General features: G+C 55.7%; 1 protein-coding gene across 4 annotated transcripts in view; it reads left to right on the top strand.

Moving 5' to 3' along the window:
- The first annotated feature begins 326 nt into the window (after positions 1 to 326).
- The window catches only part of ZMIZ1 (zinc finger MIZ-type containing 1), a 230,930-nt gene continuing 210,617 nt past the window's right edge, over positions 327 to 20,639 (top strand). For all 4 annotated transcript variants that reach the window (XM_063102209.1, XM_063102210.1, XM_063102211.1 and 1 more), the window contains exon 1: positions 327 to 485. The gene's annotated coding sequence lies outside the window, so the exon portion shown is untranslated. The remainder of the gene's footprint in view (positions 486 to 20,639) is intronic.

Below are 20,639 nucleotides of genomic sequence, written 5' to 3'. Positions count from 1 at the left end.
GAGCCAAGCCGGACAAGCAGGGCTCTGGCGACGGCGGCGGCGCGGCGCGGCGCTCCGCTCCGGCCGCTCTTCCGCGCCGGCTTTTGCGGGCGGCCGGCGGCGCGGGGCCCTTTGGAAATAGAATAGCCAATGTAATCTGACACTTCAACTTGCTCGGCTCCGGGCGAGTTGATTCACTTACTCACCCCCTAACGCCGAGTTCCTTTTCACTGTCTGTGGACATTAAAAAAGCGAGCGGCGGCGGCGGGCGCCCGGGAGAGCGAGCGGCCGGCGGCGGGCGGGCGAGCAGCGATCGGGCGGCAGAGCGAGCGAGCGGCGCCGGCGCAGCGCGCTGACCCCAGCCCCGGCCGGCGCCGGAGCAGGAGCCGCAGCGGAGCCGAGCGGACCTCGGCGCCCTCGCTGCGCTCCTCCCGACCCCAGCCGGCCCTACCCGGTGGTGGCGGCGGCGCGTCCTCCAGCGGCGGCAGCGGCGCTCGCAGCGCCGGGTAAGTTTGGGACCAGAGCCAGGCGCCCGCTGACCCCGGGGCTTCCTCCCGCTCCTCGTGGACCTCGGGGTGCGAGTGTGGGGTGCTGGGTGCTAGGGCTTTTCCCTTAAAGGGTCCGCCCGGGCCGGGAAAGCGGGGCGAGCGGCCGGCAGCTCGGGCTCCGCTGCGCTCCCCTTGGCGGCCGGGGGCGGAGGCCCAGGCAGCCGGCGAGAGCCCGGCTGCGGGGAGCCGGCTCGGGCTGCGCGCGTGGGCTGGGGTTCGTCGGGTGTGCGGGGCGTGAGTGCGGTTGTGCGCGCGTGGACCCGGTGTCCTCCTGCCCGCGCGCCTCCAGCTTTCGGTCATGTACACCCGGGGGCCGGGCAGGACCCGGATTCGGTGGAGGGAGGGTAGGACCGGAGAAGGGCCGCCTAGGTCTCCTTCGCCTCCTTTGGGGAGATGCGAAGTTGTGCGCCTGTGTGTGTACGAGAACCGCCGGGGAAGGCGCCAGATTTCAGGGCGGCTGAGGGTCGTGGTGTTAAGTTGTGCATCTGAATTTCCAGCGAAAACCCACACTTTTGCACATGCGAGGTGGGGGCGCGCGCGGTTAAGTTGTTTGTGCGGGAATTGCCCGGGGAAACGCGGCGCGCGGTACAAGCGGAGAACGCAGAGGGGTGTGTGCGGGGCTTCCAGCAGGGCTTTGGAAGCCCGAGGCGCGTTCAAGCCAGTCCCCGGCCGGGAGGGCAGTCCGGAGGGAAGATGTGCGGGTGTGTGCGCGCGCGCGCGTTGCAAATACGAAAGTAATTTCCCCGTGTTCTTTCTTCCTCTCCGTCTCCGGCGGCGCTGGCCTCGGGGGAGTGGGAAGCCGGCCGGGGCGGAGGTTGGGGGTCCGGGCCTGGGCTGGGGGGGGGTGGACGGGCTCTGCAAGCTTGTTTCACATTCCTGACGTCTGGGCTGGGGAGAAAACAGTGGAGAGCGCGGCCTCGGCGTCTGGAGCGCGGGCAGCGGGCTCGCGTCGCCCCCTCGCCGGGGACATCTGTCCAGGAAGCCGACCGGGCGGGGAGAGGGCGCGTACGGAGGGCAGGCTCCCCGCCCCGGAACGGTGGGGGCGCGGGCGAGGGGCGGCCGCCTTCCCGGCCATTGTGCGCCAGCAGATTTTCACGGGAGACTGCCCCGGAGCCGCCGGAGAAGGCCGGGAGCCGGCCTCAGCCCCGGGTTTAAAAGACACTCCAGGAATGTAAACAAGCCGGGCGGGAGCGCGCCAGGGCGGCCGCCCGGACCCCCCACCCCTCCCCGGGGACAGCCCGTCGGCAGGGCCGCCCTGCCCTACCCTTCTATCTGCCGTAAACTTTTTCCTTCTCTGCCTTCCTTCCCACCTCGCCGTTCCAGCGGGGCACAGATTGGGGGCCTCGCCCGGGCGGGGACCGAGGACACCTGGCACCCCGCGCCTGAGCCGGGAGGCCTGGCGGCCCGATCCCTGCCCCGGAGCCCCGGCTGCGCCTGCCCCGGGAGCCGCAAGCTTCCTGGGCCGGCAGAGCCCGGGTAACTGGGGCTCGAGCCCGCCTGCCTCCCCCCACCGCCCTCCCGCTGCTCCTTCCCCCGCTCGCTCTCCCCCCTTCTCCTCGCCCCTGACTGCTTTTCCAATGCCCTGACATGAGGGAGGAAGATTTAACTTGGCAGCCCAAACAAATGTTCTCTTAGAGGTCCTCCAAGAAGCTGGCGGCTGGGCTGGCGGGGTGAGGGCACTGCTCGGCCAGCCTTTCCCTCTTCTCTGCTCTGCCGTGGACATTTGGAGCCCCCTGGGAGGACAGCCTAGGGCATGGGAGGGTAGGGCCCAGCCCCCAGTATTGAACAGGGCAGTGGACAGTGCCTATGGAAGCCCTGGCTTGGCGCCGTGCAGAGCCGTTCGGAGCTGCCTCCTGGTGCCAAGGGTTTTCTAAAGGATTTTCTTGAGCAACAGTTTGTATCCCTGCTGCAACCAGGGCACTGGGCCTGGTAGACCAGAGGGTTAACCGGGGCAGTCTCCTCCACCCTCGTGGGTGTGAGGACAGGCTGGCTGCACAGGGCAGGAGCCAGAGGCTGTTCCCAGAGGTGCCTGGGTTTGCTTATTGTGTTTTTGAAGGTACAGATAAAGAGGCAGGCGCTGTGGCTTGGAGAATCGGGCAGCTTGGCTGGCAGTGAATTCCAACTTGCCTTCACTGGCGTTTGTATGGTCCTGGGAGTATGAAAGTTGATTGTAAGCTATCAGGGAAGTTTAGATGAGGGAGCAAGCCCCTAGCTTTCTGTTCCTGCTGCTTTTTGAGGGGATCAGAGTGGGGGGAATCCTTGGCCCCTTACTGCTCGCTGCTCCCCGCCCCAGTGCAGAGGCTGGGTGGGTTTATGAATACCCCAGAGCTTTGTGCTGACCTTTCCCTCTTCGAGTTGAGGATGTCGAAACACCAGCATCAAACAAAAGACACATTGAAAGCGCTATCTGCCACAGAGCACGTGTGACTTTGGGGCCGAGGGAACGCTTTTGGAGGGAGATGATGTTTTTTTCAGTTTTATGATTTCGGTTGGGTTTTGTTTTTTCCAAAAGGACAGAAGCATCCCGTCTTAAGTCACGAGGTTATGAAACGCTGTTTTCACATGTAAATCGCACAAGTTTAGACTTCTGAGAGTTGGTGGCAGTGACTGGGGGCAGGGAGGCACGCTGGGAGAGGGAGCAGTAGGGGCTTTTCAAGAATTGGATTGGGCTTTTGAGGCATTCGGAGTATGGCTTATTTTGAAGAGTTAGGATAAGAAATTGCTAGACTTTGGGGAAACTTTGAATAAATACCTTGTCTATGCAGAAAAGGGTTGCTGGCTTCTTTGTGGGGACAAAATGTCCCTTTCCCTCAAAGAAAGAGGGGAGGAGGGTCCTTCATCCTCATATAGCCAGGAGCAAAGTGAAGAAAGGTCCAAAAACTGTTCGGTTTGGCCACAGAACCACAGTTTCTCTCTCTCTCACACACACACACACACTCTCCCTCTCTTTCTCTCTCACTTCCCTAGATATAATAACACAACATTGTCTCTGTCCCTGGCCCCAATAGATATGCCCCAACATGGCACAGGTGTCCACAGTTGACTCATTCCAAAAAATTGCAGAGGAAGAATCTAGCTGAGAAGAGCTGCAAACTTCACTTTTTTCCTAATGGACAGGGGGTGGGGGTGGATAAGGAAGAAAGACTGACTTCTCCTGAGAGTTTTGTCACAGGAGTGCTCGCGGATAAATCCACGGATACTGAGTTCTGTGGTCTTGGCCAAGGTCCAATGAGTGGCCATGACCCTTGCCTCAGGGTGAGACGTTGCTGTAAGAAATTTGGGCACCAACAAGTTAATTTCTGGAAGGTTCTGTGGGCACTCTGTTATGGAACCAGGAAGCAAGGCCTGCCAGGTCGTGACTGGGCCCCATACATTTTCATTCATAACTTTGCTCCCGAGGGCCCTCGCCTAGCTCCTATCGCTGCCTCATCTTTATGAGGTTCCTTAGGTTTTGTGTGGATAACAAAGGCTGAGCTGCCGTAGTCACCCTGGACGCTGCTGCAGCCTTGCCTGGTGACTGCTGTGACCCCTCAGCAGGATACAGTGGCCTCTGACCATGCCCTCTGAGGGGGAGCTCTTTGTCCTTAAGAGTCCCTGAGGATGGGGGAGGCAGCAGTTGCCTGGGTTCCAGGGGTGATGCTGAGGTTGGGTCCTACCCTCAGGGAGGATGAAAGGAAGCTGAAAAAACCAGTCCCGGGCTTGGGGGGATCATGGGAGAGTCCAGAAACCCATCATGATTTTGGGGGTCTTCCCATTACCTGAAGAGATGGGGAAGAGGAGGAAGGTGTCAAGCGGCTGTAGCTCACTGGCTGCTTTGGGCCAGTAGTTTTACTCTGCTGGGCCTCAGTCTCCTGATCTGTAAAATGGGTCCAAGGGCAGAACCCCTTCCATCCCACTTGCTTACTGGAAAAATGAGGCAGATTTGGGCACAAGAGCCCTGTGCATGTGTTCCCTGAAGGCCTGGCAGGCTCTGGGTGCAGAATGAATAGAACACAAAGATGTTAGATTGGAGATGCTAGAAGCATTTTTCAGAAGCTGCTCTCCCATCCCAGTCTATCTCCCTGGCAGCTGGTTGTCCAGCCCTGGCTTGCATGTTCCCCATGACAATGTGCTCATCTGCAGTGGACAGCTGTGAGGGTTAGCATGCTCTGCTGCATGTCTTTTGGAAACCTATGCTTCTGACCCTCATTTTGGGCTTGAGATGCTGGGGCCCTCCTGACCACAGACTCGTTCTTTCCTGAATGAACATTTTCGAAACCAGTGTTGAGGAAGGCCATTTTGGACATGGGGTATGGGGTCACCCTTGAAACAGCTGCTTCCAGTTGTTATTGGGAGCAACCTGTGGGGGTTGGGGAAGGGTCTGCTTGAGGAGCTCACTGTCATCTGCCTTGTGTGCCAGGTTTGCCTCTTGGCACATTCTCTCCTTGGAGTGGACATCAGAAGGAAGGGGATGCATATTGAGGGGTGGGATCGGGGCCGGGGCCCAGCACTGATGCCGTAGATGTTTATTGAGAGTCTGCAGTGTGAAGACTGCGGCCTGTGAGACATCCAGAATTGAGTAAGACAGTTCCTGTTCCTGAGGAGCGTACAGTCCAGTAAGGGCAGCAAGATCAGTCCAAATAAATAATTAACCACCACCATCTGGCTGCCTGCCACAGGGTGCATGATGACAGTAATAACCACAGCCCCTCTCCTTTGTGTGGCACTTGGTGAATTTAGACACATCTTCCAACTTGGTTTAACCCCGGTAGCAACAGTGTAAGCCAGCTACTATTTGGAATAACCCCCATTTAACAGAGAAGAAAACTGAGGTTCAGAGAGATCAAACAGTGAGAGCACCAACCAGTCTGGGACACCGTGCAGAAGTCAGTATGGACCCCAAGAATGGGGAATTGAGGTTAAGGAGGGGCTGTTCCCAGCAAGGGTCACAGATGGGCCTCACCTGTCCCCTCCCACCTCTGTTTAGCACACAGTCCACGCCCCAAGCAGCTGTGCCCCTTTCTTTTGGCACAGTGTCTTACAGCTAGAGCTTGCTCTGAGCCATGATGGTCCGGGTCACATGTGTGTGTGCATGCGTGGGGGGGGGGCATCGGCTCCATCTCCATTTCTGTCTCTTGAAAAAGGGTCCTTGTGCAGCCCAAGGCTCTTCCCTGTGCTGCTATGGTTTCTATAGATATAGACGTTGACTCAACCTTCCCTCCTCTGGCTGAGTCAGTATCCACGCTGTGTGGGGTGGCTGCCCTGTGTGGGCCCTTGGGCTCCTTCTGCCCCCTGTGACCTGCACCTGGTTTTCTGGAGCTCAGCTGAGTGCCACTCTAGGACAAGGCTGCAGCTGGTGTGGTTCAGGGCAGGGAGCAGCCAGGCGGGTTGAGCTGGCACTTCCCCAGGAAGCCTGGCCCAGCCTGGCACACCTGTGCAGGTAATAACTATAGCCCAGGAGGGCCCCGGTCCCTCCTGTCAGGCCCGGCTGCCGGGGTTACTGCAGGATTGTGCTGGGGGAGGCCGGGGTGTCTGAGCTAATTAGATTTCTTAGATTTCAATGCTCCCCTAATCCTGTTAGCCCAGCTGTAATTGTAACCACTTAAAGGTTTTGGCCGTGGCAGGCTGTTGAGGACAGACTGTGTAGGGACTCTGCTCTGCCCCAGTCCCAGCCCTAGACAGCCGGCTAGGGACTGGGGACTGCCTTCCTAGGTCTCCAGGGTCTGCGTGGCGGTGGGTGTTGTGTTTTTCTGTAGAATCTCAGCATCACAGACTGCTGGAGCAGACCTGGCTTTTTGAGATCATCCAGCTCAAACCCTTCACTGTACAGATGGGGAAACTGAGGCCCACAGAGATATAGGGACTGGCCCAGGGCCTCAATGGCTGGTAGTAGCAGTGTTAGGGACTTGTGGTCTGACTTTGTCCCTGGAGAATTCAGGGCAGCTCTGGAATCCCCAGGGGCTAGTGAGCCGTCTAGAGAAGTCTACCCCAGAGATAGTGGTTGACGAGCTTCATTTCTCCCCAGTTGGCAGTGACCTGTCCTAGCCCTGCTGACCATGGCTTCTATGGAGGGCTCAGGCCCACCTCACCCCCCTCTTCCTCGTCCCCCACTGGTCTTCCCCAGATGCCCTCTCCCAGGGTCCACTTTAATGCAGATCAGGAAATGGCCAAGCTATACGGATGAGGGCTGGGGGAGGGTGTTAAAAATACAGTCTTTTTGTACTTTCAATGGCACTTTCTTCCAAAACTCTTTTTTGGTGTCCAGCTTAAATTGAAAGTGCACCCACTCCCCATCCTCTCCCCTCAGCTACCCTATTCTCATTCCCAACAGCTCTGGTCATCCGCCACAGGGACTGGCACTCGGGGTCGGGGAGGTAGAGGAGTGGGATGGCATGCCCCCTGCAGAACCCCTGCAGCTTCCCATCCAGCAGTCCCATCCTGTCCTACTCTTAGCTCTGGAGCAGCAGGTAGAGATGTCTGGAAAGATCCCTCTGCTTCTGAACCTCCCTGGCCCTGGGTTTTGTGCCCCTAAGCATGTAGTGTATAATTAGGGGAGCTGATTGAGTTGCCTAATCTGGGTTTTCCTTTTCTATCCTGGGAAACTGAACCATGGAAAGAAACGATTGGCTTCATCCAAGGTCAGCGGCAAATGGGTGGCAGAGGCGGCCCGGAACCCCATCTCTCCCAGCCCATTAGTTCATTAAACATTTATTGAGCACATACTGCTGACCCTGCACGGCCACCTTAGCCACCCTTCAGAGTTCATAAATAAATGCTGTTCCAGCTCTGACTCAGGAGGCCCAGCTGAACCTGGGGAGGGCAGGGGTTGCTTCTGAGCTCTCAGAGCAAGGACTAAGGCTGGGACGTTTTCAGTGGTACCCCCAGATTCTCTGCAGCTAGGAGAGGATAGCACACTCCTGGGTTGGCATTAGAGCCCCAACCCAGCAGCATGTGTCTTTAAGGGTTGATCACCTTGTAGATTCAAGGGAAGTAAAACAGAAACCTTCTAGAGAGACCATAGGGTTTCTCACCTGCCAAGGCCTGTTTAGGCCAAGAGGACGGGTGGCTTCCTCTGCCTGTCCCCCACCCCCACCCAGCCTTCCTTTGCAGGGTTTATGGCCTGCTGGCTTGTTCCTGCTGTCACTTCCTTGTGGATGGGGAGGCAAAGAGGGAGCCTTCTTGCTGTGCCCCAGGAGTCACCTGCATCAGGCTCAGGTGAGAACACCTGAGGAAGAGCCAGCTGGGCTCTGGGTGAAGGAGGAGTTGCCAGGTGCCCGGACCTTGTCCTGTTTGCAGGTCTCCCGCCCAGACTGCCAGCTCTGCTCCCCGCTGGACCTTGACCATAGCTGGGAAGCACTGCACACACACCAAGCAGCCAGCAACATGGCTGGGGGACAGACGGAGCATTAAGACCCCTGGAGAAGAGTCCTGAAATCCTTTTTTGGGCGTTTGCAAGTGGGAAGGGCCATTTGAGGGTCTCTGTCCAAACATTTGGTTTTGCAGGTGGGGAAACCCAAACCCCAGAGAGGGGAAGGGACTTGCCGCAGGTCATACAGCAAGGTGGCTCCCTGCACCAGGAATCTCACTGAGAAGGGCTGTGTGGTCTCTGGGGGGAAAGGCGGAGTTTCCCACCTGTGCCATGCTTTGCTGCTCCTGCTCTTTACATCCTTAAAACAACTTCTCAAAGGTCTACCACAAATACCAGACTAGCCAGCATTTATTAGGCAACTAGTTTGTTTCAGGCTCTTCTCACACTGCCTGGGTTCTACTCCCAGCTCTATCCTTTGTGAGCTCTGTGACTTTGGGCAAGTTAGGTTTAGCTTCTCCGACCTTGGTCTCCATATCTGTAGAACAGACCGATGAACAGAGCAATAGCAACTAACATGCTGCCTTCCCATAGGTTGAGAAGACGGAGCACACAAAGTGCCTGGTGCCTAGTAAGTGCTCAAGAAACAGTAGTCTTAGTCATTGTCATGACCATCGCTCCCGTTGCCTTACCTTCCACTTACAGATGAGGCAGCTCAAAGGGAAGAGGTGGATTGACCAAAGTCACACGGTGCCTCAGAACCAACCAGAGCCGGGCTGGGATGCAGGCTTCCTGATCCATCAGCCACAGTCTCTCTGCTTTGTGGCATGAAGGGCTGGCCTGCCATCTCTGAGGGGCCCCCAGTAATAACCCAACTGCATTTTAATTCAACCTTCCGGGGAAGCCTGTTCCCTTTGGAGAGGTGTTTGAAAGGTGGAGATTTCCTCTGGGTTCCTGCCAGAAGACTTCAGTTTTCTCACCTGTAAACGGAGCTGGTGATAATAATGCCTCACTTTCAGACTCTTCTTGTGTGAAGAGAAGACCAGGGAGGGTCCAGGCCTTGTCAACTATACACTGTGGTGCAGATCGCTGTGAAGCACAACAGACCCTCTGAGCCTCAGTCTCCTCATCTGAAAATCATGAGCTGAGACCACATCAGGGTTTCCCAAAGTGAGTTCTTAGAAACACCAGCCTATAAAAGGAAGGCAGCAGAGCACAGTCCCCTCTCCTGGGAAACTGTGAACCCTCTTTGCCTGCAAGGGAAGTCTTGGTATTTCCCAAACCCATACGATTCTCCTCCCACCCCCTTTTTTATGTGAAGTAACTAATGGACATACCAGTGGAACATTTGGGAAATGCTGGGCTTAAATGGTTCCTTCCAGCTCTGGTATCTACAGCTGGGTCCAGTGGATGGTTTGCCTGAAGATCCACCTTCCCAGGGGGGTCTCTCACAGGGGGAAGATGGGGACAGTATCCACGGGGACAGAAATCCTGCCCCCAGCCTGCTTTCTTGGCAATTCCATCTAATTCCCCCCCCCCCCGGTCCCTTGAGCATGCAGGTCTCTGTCACTTTTGCTGGCCTCCTTTTCTTTACATTTTTTGTTACTAGACCACAAATCTGTTTGTGGTTGGGCAGTTCCGAAAGCAAGGCCAACTCGGCAGAAGGGTGGGACCTCTGCTGTGTCCCTATAGATGGGCCTGAAAGATTTGCTGGCTGCCAAAGCTGGCAGGGCCATGCACCCAGCCTGCAGGGGCTGTGAGCCCCCCGAGGCTGTGTGCACACTTTTGCACATATGCATTTTTCTGGAGATATGGCCCACAGCTTTATTCAGATCCTTAAGACAACATGGACACCGGAAAGCAGTGTGAGAACTGTGGCCATGCATCTAAAATCCCTGGCCCTTGAGTGGAATGGAAGTGTCGTGTTGCTCCTCCCCTTCCTGCCATAAACCCTTCCACTCCACCTCAGTTGCGTGACTTCTCCAGCCACAACAACAGTTGTGTTTACAATCCCTGCTTCCAATCCAGCTTGACACTTCACTGGTGAGGAAACTGGGGCCCAAGAAGGGGAAGGGACTTGACCAAGGTCACTAACGGTGGTAGGCCTCTGGGACATGAGACCTGGCATAGGGGCTGGGGTGGCCCAAGGGGATAGTGGGCAAATGGCAGGCAGGTGTGGCCTTCCGCACCAGCTGACCTCGCTGTGAAACCATCCCATCTTGTCTCTCCGTGAGATGTGATTCAGTGTCCCCAGAAAGAGCTGGGGATTAGGGGCAAGAGAGGAAGTTCCTGCCCACTCCCTGTTCTAGGAAGGCTGGGCAGGACTGGTTTAGGGCTAACCTCCACTGGGTCAGGAGGCCAATTTCAACCCTGCTGGCTGCCTTGCCTGTTTATCCTGCCCAAGTTAATGTTTTCTCATCCTGGGCTGGGGAACCCACTGGCATTTTCATGCAGAGGAGTGCTCTGTGTCTTCAGAATGCCTTGCTGGTATGGATTAGTTATGACACCCCTTAGCTAGGGGTGTCCTGCCATCAGTGGGGAGAGGCAGCCTGGGGATGATTTAGTGATTTATCTCCTACAAAAGGACCAACCTTGATTCCTCCCACCTGCCTGGGTTGACACCTGCAGTTTTGCTTGTGCTTCATCTGCAGGGCTGATCCCCTGAGGCAGAAGGAATGGGCCTGCTTTGGGGGGTGGAATCCTTGTGGGCCCTAGAATTCTTGGGGCTTTCTGCCTTGTGGATGGCCTCCCTCCTAGAAAGCTCCCCAGAGGTGCCTGGGCAACGTGATCTACCCCACCAGACACTATTTCTGGTATTTCTGGGACCTTTGATTCCCCAGACCACAAGGGATCTTGGTGGCCACCTCATCTGATGTCCGTCATGCAGGCGACTTATACCCTTTCTTTGCTTCCCAGCAGCTCCCTCTGGCTAGGAAGTTTCACATTCTATAGAGCCTGGAAGGATACCACTCCCCTGGTTCCTCACCTCAGGACCATGTAGAATATGGTGAATCCGGTTCTCGGGAATTCCCTTTCATTCTGTACATCAGGATCCTGAGTCCAGGGCTGGAGTGAGCAGAGTGGGCTTCCTGGAGGAGGTGGCCTTCTTATATTCCCTGGGTGTCCTTATTACCTCTGCCACTGGTAAAAGCCTGGGCAGTTTGGAGATCTCAGGCCTGACCTGGAAATAACCTAGCCCAGGTCATGAGACATAGAAGTAGGCTGAGGAGGGCCCAGCAGTGGCTCATTGGGCCTCAGGGGAAGGAAGTAGCCTGGCATCTGCTCATCAAGCAGGGTCCAACATGGTGAGTGGTCTGAGAAGGTGGTCTGTGCTCCTGGCCTCTCCTGCCGTACTCACCTGCTACAGGAACTGGAGCCCCTTGCTGGGAGGCAGCCCAGGGCTGTGAGTACTGCCTCCTGCCAGGCTGCCTCCACCTGATTCTCTGCCTGTGCCCCTCTTTGCACAGCCCTACTCCCTGCCACTCTGTCAGTGTCCTGTATAAGCGTTCTCAGGCCCCAGAGACCTGGGCCTCAGCAGGGGGCACTGCCTCCTACCGCCAGAATTGCTAGGGGCTGTGTGCACGGCAGATGGGAGGGCCGGTACCGTTTCGGGGTGAAATGTTTTATTACCATGTGCTACGGTGATAATGTCAGTGCAGAAAGGCCTTGGAGATCATCCAGGCCAACCCCTTCATTTAGCTGCTGAGTCTGACCCCAGAAGGGACAAGGCCACATGGCAAGTCCTTGGCAGAGCTGGAACTAAAACCCAGGCATCCTGACCATCCATCCAGTGCCTGGCCCCCACCTTGTGACCCCACAGAAACTCTTTGCTGGAGTGAGGCACAGAGAGAGGCCCCTCTGTGGCTGTGGCAATGGCGCCTGCCTTGCCTGGGCCTTACAGTCCTCATCTCACAAAGCTGCTGGGCTTCTGCTGGGCCTGGGGGCAGCAGGCGTCACTGTGGCATCTGAGAGACAGCTGGCTCCTCCAGCCTGTACCCTGTGTGTGGCTTCACTTCTCTTCACTTCCCAGCTCACCGAGGGCTGCCCTGCATTCTGCCAGCTGTCACCTTGGGAGAAAGCAGAGTCCCCAGGAGCCCACCCGAGACTTCTCGCCTGGTTGTCTGGCCCAACTGACCACAGGAGTTGCCCGGCCTAGACCATGGCTTGAATTTGTGGCCCTAGTTCCATCCTGATGTGACCCTTTCTAGGGCCCTGAAGACCCCAAAATGCCCAGAATGGTGGAGCTGAAGGGCCTTGGGAAACTGGCTTATTTAATCCCATTCTTGTCCCCATGTCCCAGATTAGGGAACTGAGGCCCATAGTGGGAAGGAATCCAGCTGCAGAGCCAGCAGGATACTAAGTCATCCTAGCCAGTCTGGCCACCCTCTGCTTCCACCCTCCGATCCCTGAGGCTGTCCTTGGCCTGCCCAGACCTAGTGTACGTGGAATGAGGGACAACTGGCAGGGCAGCCACTGCTGCCTTTCCCTCAGGGCTCCTCCAGACCCCCAGGCCAGGCCCTCCTTCCCTTCTAGGTCTGGGAAGCCATGCACTAGGAGGGAAGCACGTGTTTCCTGTTGGTAGGTCCTGGTTAGTGCCAGCCAGTGAATGAGGTTTCCTGGCTGGTCTCGAGCCCCAGCACTCTGCCCCTGGGGAGAGCAGTGCCCCAGGATCCTTCTGTGCCCCCTCCCCCTTACCCAGCTTCCCAAGAAAGGTCGATTCACTTATTCATTCATCAAGTTTGTTGAGCACCTACTACGTGCCAGGCACTATTCCAGGCCCTGGGGATACAGTGGTGAACTTGACAGAGGCCCTGCTTACATTCTAAGGTGAGGCAGTCAATAAGCCAGTGATTTAATGTATGACATCATGCTGAGTTATGATAAGTGCGGTGAAGAAAAATAAGTCAGGATAAGGTGTTATAGAGAGAAGGGTAGGGGATGGGGCTTCTTTAGATGTGGTGGTCCAGGAAGGCTCCTCTGAAGAGGTTGCATTTGAGTAGATACCCCAGGGAGGTAGGGTAGTGAACTGTGAACATTTGGGAGAAGAGCTCTGTAGGCAGAGGGAGGAGTAAAGGCCCTGTGGCAGGCGCATGCTTGGCACGCTCTAGGAAGGTCAGGGAGGCCAGCGTAGCTGGTTAGAGTAAGGGAAGGAGGGAGACAGGAGGGAGAGTCAGCAAGGTACTCGGGGGCCAAGCCACAGAGGGCCTTACTGAGCACAGGATGGGCTTCTGACTTCATGCTCAGTGATTTGGAAGCCACTGAAGGGTTTCAGGTAAAGGACCAGGACTATCCAATGTGCCCTCTAAGAAAATCCCTTTGGCTGGTGAGCAGAGAACAGACTTTAGGGGACAAGGATGGCGACAAAAAGACCGTCTTGGCAGATTTTATAGTAACCCAGGAGAGGATGCTAGTGACCTGGAGCAGAGTGGTCTGTAGAAGGACTGGGACAAGGTCAGCTCCTGGATGTATATTGGCGGTTGATGGAGGCTATGCCCAGAAGCCCACTGGGAATGCTTGTCCACCTCCATAAAGTAGGCAGAGGAGGTTGGGACTGGAGAGCTGGCCCAAGTCTCTGGGTCCTGGCAGTCTGAGCCCTGTTCCTTTTATTCCTGTCACCTTTCGTGCCACAAGCTCCTCTGTCATGAGGTGCCCACTTAACAGTTGGACAGAAAGAGACGTAGTGAAGTGTGTTCATCTAGTCTACACTTGCAGTTTGGACGTTCTGCCTCTGGTCTCCTCCAGTGGATTCTCTTCCGTTCATCCCCTACACTTCCATGTCCTCTCCTTTAGTTTTCTAACATGCAGGTCACCCTCCAGCTCTGGAGCCCTTGTGTATGCAAGCTCCCCACCCCCACAATTTGGTCTGGTGAACTCCTACCCATCCGTAAGAGCCCAGCTCCAAAGCTGCCACCTCTGAACTCTCTCCCCCGACACTCTCAGACACTGGGGATTTCTTCTGCACCGAAAATTTTCCTACTCCTCTCCCTCCCACAATCCACTGCCTGGGGTCATCCTGCACTGGGGCTGGGACTGGTTCTATGCCTCCCTTCACACCCCCTCTTTCCGCTCTGTATCCTCACAGCCTGGCCCAGGGCCGCTACAGAGGAGGGAACAAAAACATTTCAGTGTATTCCTGGAGCAGTAGCTGGTAACTATGGAAACAAGGAAGTGTTGCAACTTCCTGAACTTGAGGTTGGGGTCAAAGAGGGCAGTTCTATCTTGGCCCCACGGGATCAACCCAGGGTGACCATCTTGGGGTTCTTATTAATTCAAAGTCACTTTAGGCAGGCTCTTTCCCATCCTTGAGCCTCAGTTTACCCATCAAGAAGATAAGGGCATTGTGATTACTTGGTTCTGCTCTAACATTCCATATCCCTGTGCCTCCAATCCTGCCACATGACCATAGGCAGGTTCTTTGCCCTCTTTGGGTCTCAATTTCCCCATTTTGTTCATCTCTGTCCTCTAAGAAGATACCTGCCTGAACCAAGCAGCTCCAGAATCCCAGAGTTTCAGTGGCCAGGCTGGCCCTTGATAACTAAACTGGGATTCTTGTGACTTGCAGAGGCTCAAAGAGGGAAGTCCCACTTTCTAGGGTGACAGCAGGATAGGCTGGTGGGGAGCAGCCAGGCCAGCTTTCTCTGGTCTGAACCTGCACCATCCCCAGATCTCCTTCCCTCACCTTGAAGGTGGCTAGAGCCAGTATTTGTTGGGGTGGCCCTTGCCTGTGCCGGACACTGCCCGCTCTGCATTCTGATGCTGTGCCATGTAGACACTGGCCTACTCTCTGAGAGCTGGCAGGTCCTGGGGTGGCCCCAGAGGCTGCCCACTGCCCACAGTAGTAGGGCTGAGTGGGTGGGCAGCGCGGTCTCGCTGTGTCTCTCCTTTTTCCGCTTCATTGCTCAGAAGCCAAGAGTTAGCCAAGCATAAGACTGTAGCCTGGCTGCTGACACCCTCTTCTGCAGCCCTGCACCATCTGGGCACACTGGTTTTGTGGGCTCACCGCAGGCCATGAAGGACTCACATATGGCCTCTCCAAACTGGTGAGGCCAAGGTCCACGATGCCTAGATCAGGGCCAGGATCCAAAATGAGTCCCTCCCTGCCATTTGCACTTGCCATTGGGCAGAGTGGGCAGAGGCCTCAGCCTGCCTAGCATGCCACCCTGACCCCTGCTCATTGCTTAGGAGTCGGCTGGCCTTCCCCACCAGACACTGAAAGAGAGTGACCTGGGAGGAGAGGCCGTCTTGGCTCTCTGGGCCAGCTTGCTCATCTGTGAAGTGGGCAGAGGGTGCCTGCCTCCAGGGCCACCGGGAGGGGAAGCTGAGGAAGGCAGTTTGTGTGTCTAGAGCCCAGTGAACACACCTATTAGGAATGCCAGCAGCAGGCAAACCCAGGCTCCTGCCTGAAACACTGTCCTGTAAGCCTCTTTTTTGGGAAATGAAGCCCAAATTTTTTTTCTTTTTTTTTTTAACCAGAAGCTGCTTTTTATTTTTTATTTTTATTTATTTATTTATTTTGTCTTTTTCGTGACCGGCACTCAGCCAGTGAGTGCACCGGCCATTCCTAGATAGGATCCGAACCAGCGGCGGGAGCGTTGCCACGCTCCCAGCACCGCACTCTCCCGAGTGCGCCACGGGCTCGGCCCTGAAGCCCAAATTTTTAAGAACGAGAATCTTATTCTGTGTATGAGAATGCTTCTCCCTCTGTTTCTGATCCATGCCCAGTGGCCAGGGACCTGAGAAGCCATCAGGATGTGACTTCCCTGCCAACCTCTGCTCCCTGTGTTTCTAGTGTTGGCCAAATAAAACCCCTAGGGCAGCACCGAGCACTGGAAGGGTCCTGGTGGGGTCAGGAGACCCATTTCTCAGCTCCACCACGGGTCAGCTTCCTGACCTGGACAAGCCCCTTGCTCACTCTGCCCTCAGTTTTCCCATCTGTGCATGGAGGCCCCCTCCAGCTGGGACTCTTTTGGAAGACTAGCTGAGCATTTTCGCCTCCAGGGTAGGCGAGGCTGCCTACAGCAGACCCCCAAGATTTAATGTTGTGCATCTCACATTTACTTGCAAAGTTCTCACTTTTGCTAAACAACCTTGCCTTGCTGCTGTTGATGGGGTTAGCACTTCATAGTGTGGACAGTGACGGAACTTGTCTCCCTGCCCCTCCTTACCTGGCCAACCTCAATTCTGTCATTACCTTCCCCTCTGGGCTCCCCTACCCTCTACCTTGTCCCCCAGAAGACTGTCCCCTCCATGAGGTACCAGCTGGATCTTATTCCTGTATCCCCAGACAGTCCCCAGACGAGGTGCTCAGTAAAGCTGGATGGATTATGGAATGATTGAATGAAAGTTCTCAGCCATCCAGATACTTCAGTTGACCAGAAAGCCCCATTTTCTCAGCACATGGGTTTCTCACTTATGTTTGCCTGCTGGAGTTTTGCTCAGCATATAGGATCTCTGAAAAAAAAAAATCTACCTTCTGGGAAGTCATAATGCCAGGACTGGTTTTCTATACCTTTAGCCAGTCCTTGTCTTTCAAAAACGATGTTTTCTGACTTGCATGTTTGCATCTCCTTTATTTATCTCATCTGAGCAGCTACTCTTCCTCTTTCAGATTCCATATGGTAAATAATTCCACCTCTCCTTTTATTTAGATTTCTCATGCCAAGATAGCAGGGAGGGTTAGTAAACACATTGCTCTGGCTGTTCTTTGCTTTGTGAAGGGTTTTTAACCTCTTGGTGTAGTAACTTTTATCTGCCTTTTCTACTTGCCCGAACCCCAGGCCTCCAACCTCCGTCTTCCCATTGCTCGCTCAGTGGCACCGTGTCCCCTGGGATGGCTGTGTGTGACAGTGCATGTTGCTCACTGCACAGCTCAGGTATGGCACTCACATTGGAGTCCCCACAGATCATACATTTACTAAATAATTTTCTGGCAGATGACGGTAGTGTTTTGAAGAAGGGGAGCCAAGGACGAGGAGTGGGGCCGCCTTTGCCCCACGTGCCCCAGCTGGAACTTAGAAGTCACCTTGATTCCTCCCCAGGACTGCAACCCATGACACTGGGTTTCCATGTCCCCACTGCCCTGCCCAGAGTGAGGCTTGTGGGAGTCCATAGTCAGGGAACGTACACTTCCAGACTCCACCTTCCAGATGTTTCCAAAGCCACGCCCCCTCTCTACCCTCCATGCAGCAGCCTTCTCTCCGGGGTGTCTACCTCCAGCTTCCCCTTTCCTGTCCTTCCTCCACTTGGCCACCAGTGTGGGCCTTAATAAAAGGCACCCCTAATCCTGTCACCTCCTCCACTCTACTTAAAACTCCTTCATGGCTCTCACTACCTACAGCCTGGTGTTCAGGTTCCTTTGTTCTCTGGCCCCAGCTGAATTTTCACTTTGTATGCTTTGTGCATTCTGTTCCCCTCGCTCTATCTGCCTGGTGAACTCCTAGGCATCCTGCAAAGCCCTGCTCAAGCCTCAGCTTGTTTTTGTGCACCAGCAAGGTCCCATGGGTTGGAACACCCCTTGTCCTAGTTCCCCAGGCACTGTTTTCTGTCCATTAGTGCAGCGCTCATCTGGCAGGATCACAGCTACCTTCGGGTTACTCAGCCAAGGCAGGCTCTGACTTCCCAACACCCAGCACCAGGCTTGGCATCTAGCAAACATTCCCAAATGCTCCCTGCGTAGGTGAATAATAAATGACAGCTGCCCTTTACGCAGAGCTGTTAGGTTTTGTGGTTTGGAATATATATATTTGCACACTAGGTGGGTGCCTTGGAAATGACTTGCACACTTGGCTTGAGAAAGAATTGAATAACCTCAGTCCCCAGAGTCACAGCTGCCCTATGTGCTTGGTCTGGCCCCTTGACCCCTTCTTTCGCCCTCATCTTCACCGGTTAAAGCCAGAGGTCCGGCTGGTCCATGCCGGGCTCTCAGGAGTACCTCCTGGGCCGGGTTGTTTTGTGCAAAGCTGCCGGGTCCTGAGGACACCTGTGAGTCAGCTGTGCCTGCACTGCCGCCCGCCCAGGCTTGGCTTCCTGGGAGAATTGGCTCAGCAACAGCAGCCTGGGCCAGGCCGCAGAGCCTCTTGGGCAAGACTCCTGGGCAGGGCCAGGGGCTGGGGCCTCGTACCACAGCCTACGCACTAGGCGAGTCTGCGGGCAAATGGGCTCCAGCTTGCCACAGTGCAGGGAGAGGGTGGGAGGGAGGACACCCTTCTGTTGGGTAAACACGGTGTTCAGGCCTGCCTAGGCACGTCTCTGTGCAGCTGTATCAGTTAAAGGTTCGGGACAGCATTTCGCCAAGCTGGGAGTTACCAGTTGTCAGTGAGAGGGTGACAGGGAGGGACACTTGGGAGCTTCCACAGACCTTGCCTGCAGGAGGTTTGGGGGTCCCTGGACCATCTTCTGACTGCTGTCCCTCCCATCTCTGATACTTCTCTCTGCTGTAGTGCTGGGATCTCCCTGGGTCCTGGGGAGGGTGAGCCATGAGCAGGTGCATTTGCTAATAAGCCAGATCTGAGACCAGAGCTTCCATTTACCTGTCCCCACTGCCAGCGCATTTCAGTCCACACTCGCCTGAGGCGAAGCTCACATCTTTGGGAATACCCATTGTGCACCAGGCAAAGTACTTTGGGGTCTTGAGACTGTCACAACAGCCCTCTGAAGTGGGTGGTGTTGGCCCCATTCTACAGAGGAGGAAGCTGTAGCACAGAGGGGTGAGCACGAGGCCATATCTCGATTTTTCTTTTTCAGTCCATGTCTTTCAGTGCGAATGAGTAACACGATGGGCATGGCTGCCCGCCTCTGACCCTCTGACAGGAGAGCCCTGTTCAGGTACCTGGGCCAGTGCCACACTGCGCGAGGTGGGCAGGCGGCTTCAGAGCCCAGGGCAGCTGGCGGATGTCCTTGCCATGGAGGAGAGCTTCTCTGGGGCTCACGGCCAGGTACCGGCACGTGGGATCATTCTCTCCCCACTCAGCTGGAGGGAAATCATAGCCCCTGGCACTTGTGCCAACACAGATGGAGGGGTGATGGCATTGACAAAGTGGGGTGCTACCTGTTCACCCAGCTCACTTCCCTTCTACGAGATGAACTTCGCTTTTTCTGTTTTCTTCTTTGGTTTTGGTCCAGTGTTGTTGGAGTCCCTGCCTCATTCCTGGGGGATGAAGTAGACTTCTCTCCCTGGGCCCTGAAAACTGGGAGGAGCCCTAGGATTGCTCTGTTGGATCAGACGGGAGTCAGGTAGACATTGGGGGTGCTAGGCCCAGCAGGCACTTGGGATGCCTGCTGCGTGCTCCCTGAAGGTGTCAGCGGGCATGTCTTCCCCTGTAAAATGGGGATAATCCCCTGGCTTGGAGGAATGCTGAGATCATCCCCTCTACTGGCCATACCTGGACCAGGGGCCCAGCTGGCCCTTCCCAGGGCAGAGGCCAGCCTTGCCCCTTCCTTGTCCCTCTTCCACCCCCTGGGCCACCTGCTCCTTTTTAACCCATTCGCATATGTCCACGTGTGCCCTTAGGAGCTCCTGGTTTTCAGAAGGGAGGGGACAGGTGGCAGAGAGATGGGATGAGCTAGAGTGTAATTTTATTTCTGTGGTTCTCCTTTCAGGCCGTCATGGTAAATCTATTTTGCTTGTCACTTTGCAAATCATTATGCAGGACTAAGCCTTTTACCAGCTTTGAAGGCTTCTGCAGCTATGGACAACCCCACCTCTCTCTTCTCCTGCCCTCTTCCTCCCACCTGCCTTCTGAAGGCCTGATGCTGCTCTGGACACACCCCTGCACTGTTTCTTAAGGCATGGTCGGTTAGAATGCAAGTGGACACCTGGGAGACAGCTTGCTGCTATTGAGTTTAGCTGCCCCATTTTACAGGTGGGAAAACAAGCCCAGGAGAGGTAGGGACTCGCAGGTCCAGAGCCGGCCTGGGACGCTCAAATTTTGTCTCATGCCCCTGAATCAGTGGGGGGGAGGGGGGGTTGCTGAAAGTATCGTAGCGTGGGGCATTGGCATTGGACGGGTTTTTCTAATCACCCATGGGGACCTGGAGGCCCCCAGTGTCTGTGGCAAGATTGCTCAAGACACACGGGGAGCTCCAGTTTAGAAGAGAAGAAGAGCTTGGAGGGGAGAAAGACCTTCTATCCCCTCCCAGGGTGTGGGCTGGGGGCCACAGTGGGCCTGCAGCATACGCTGGGGTAACAGGGAGCAGGTAAGAGGTGGAGTGTGGTTGGAGGCGCCACACTAGCATTGCAGGATCTCATTTATTTATTTCTCCAGAAATCTGTGCCCTTTTCCAGAGAGGGCTTTGGGATGGGAGAACAATGAAACCATTCGTTGAGATGTTCGGAGTTGTGGAGAGTGGCCGGGCTGGTACCCTAGGGCCAGCCATGTGCAGCAGAGCATTTCCTCTTACTGGTCCATCTGGAGAGGCTTGCTCAGGAGGAAAGAAAACAAAACGGTGCCACCCACAAGGCTGACACACTTTTTGGGTGCGGAGGCTCATGGGGTGCTAGGGATGCACGTGCCCAGGGGCCCGACGGCCCAGCCCTGCATGGCCAAGTCTGCCTCGGCCTGATATCTTGCCACCAGGCCAAGGGCTTCCTTCTCACAGCTGGGTTCCAGTGCTGCCTCCTGCCTGTCTCTCAACAGAGGCCCCACCTTGGAGGCCAGCATTCACCCAGCCTGCCTCCGCCACTGCCCACTGCGACCTCCTGTGTCTTGAACCCTGACAGATTAATCACTCACCCCAATTTCAGTCCTCAGGAGACCTGTTGGAGCATCTCCTTAGGGTAGGGCACTGTGCTTGGTGTGGGGCGGACTCCCGGATGGAGAACCCGGACA

This window comes from Cynocephalus volans, chromosome 7 (genome assembly GCF_027409185.1).
Source record: "Cynocephalus volans isolate mCynVol1 chromosome 7, mCynVol1.pri, whole genome shotgun sequence".
Taxonomy (NCBI): domain Eukaryota; kingdom Metazoa; phylum Chordata; class Mammalia; order Dermoptera; family Cynocephalidae; genus Cynocephalus; species Cynocephalus volans.
Note: the sequence above shows the minus strand (reverse complement) of the source record. Positions and strands in the feature narration are given on the sequence as shown.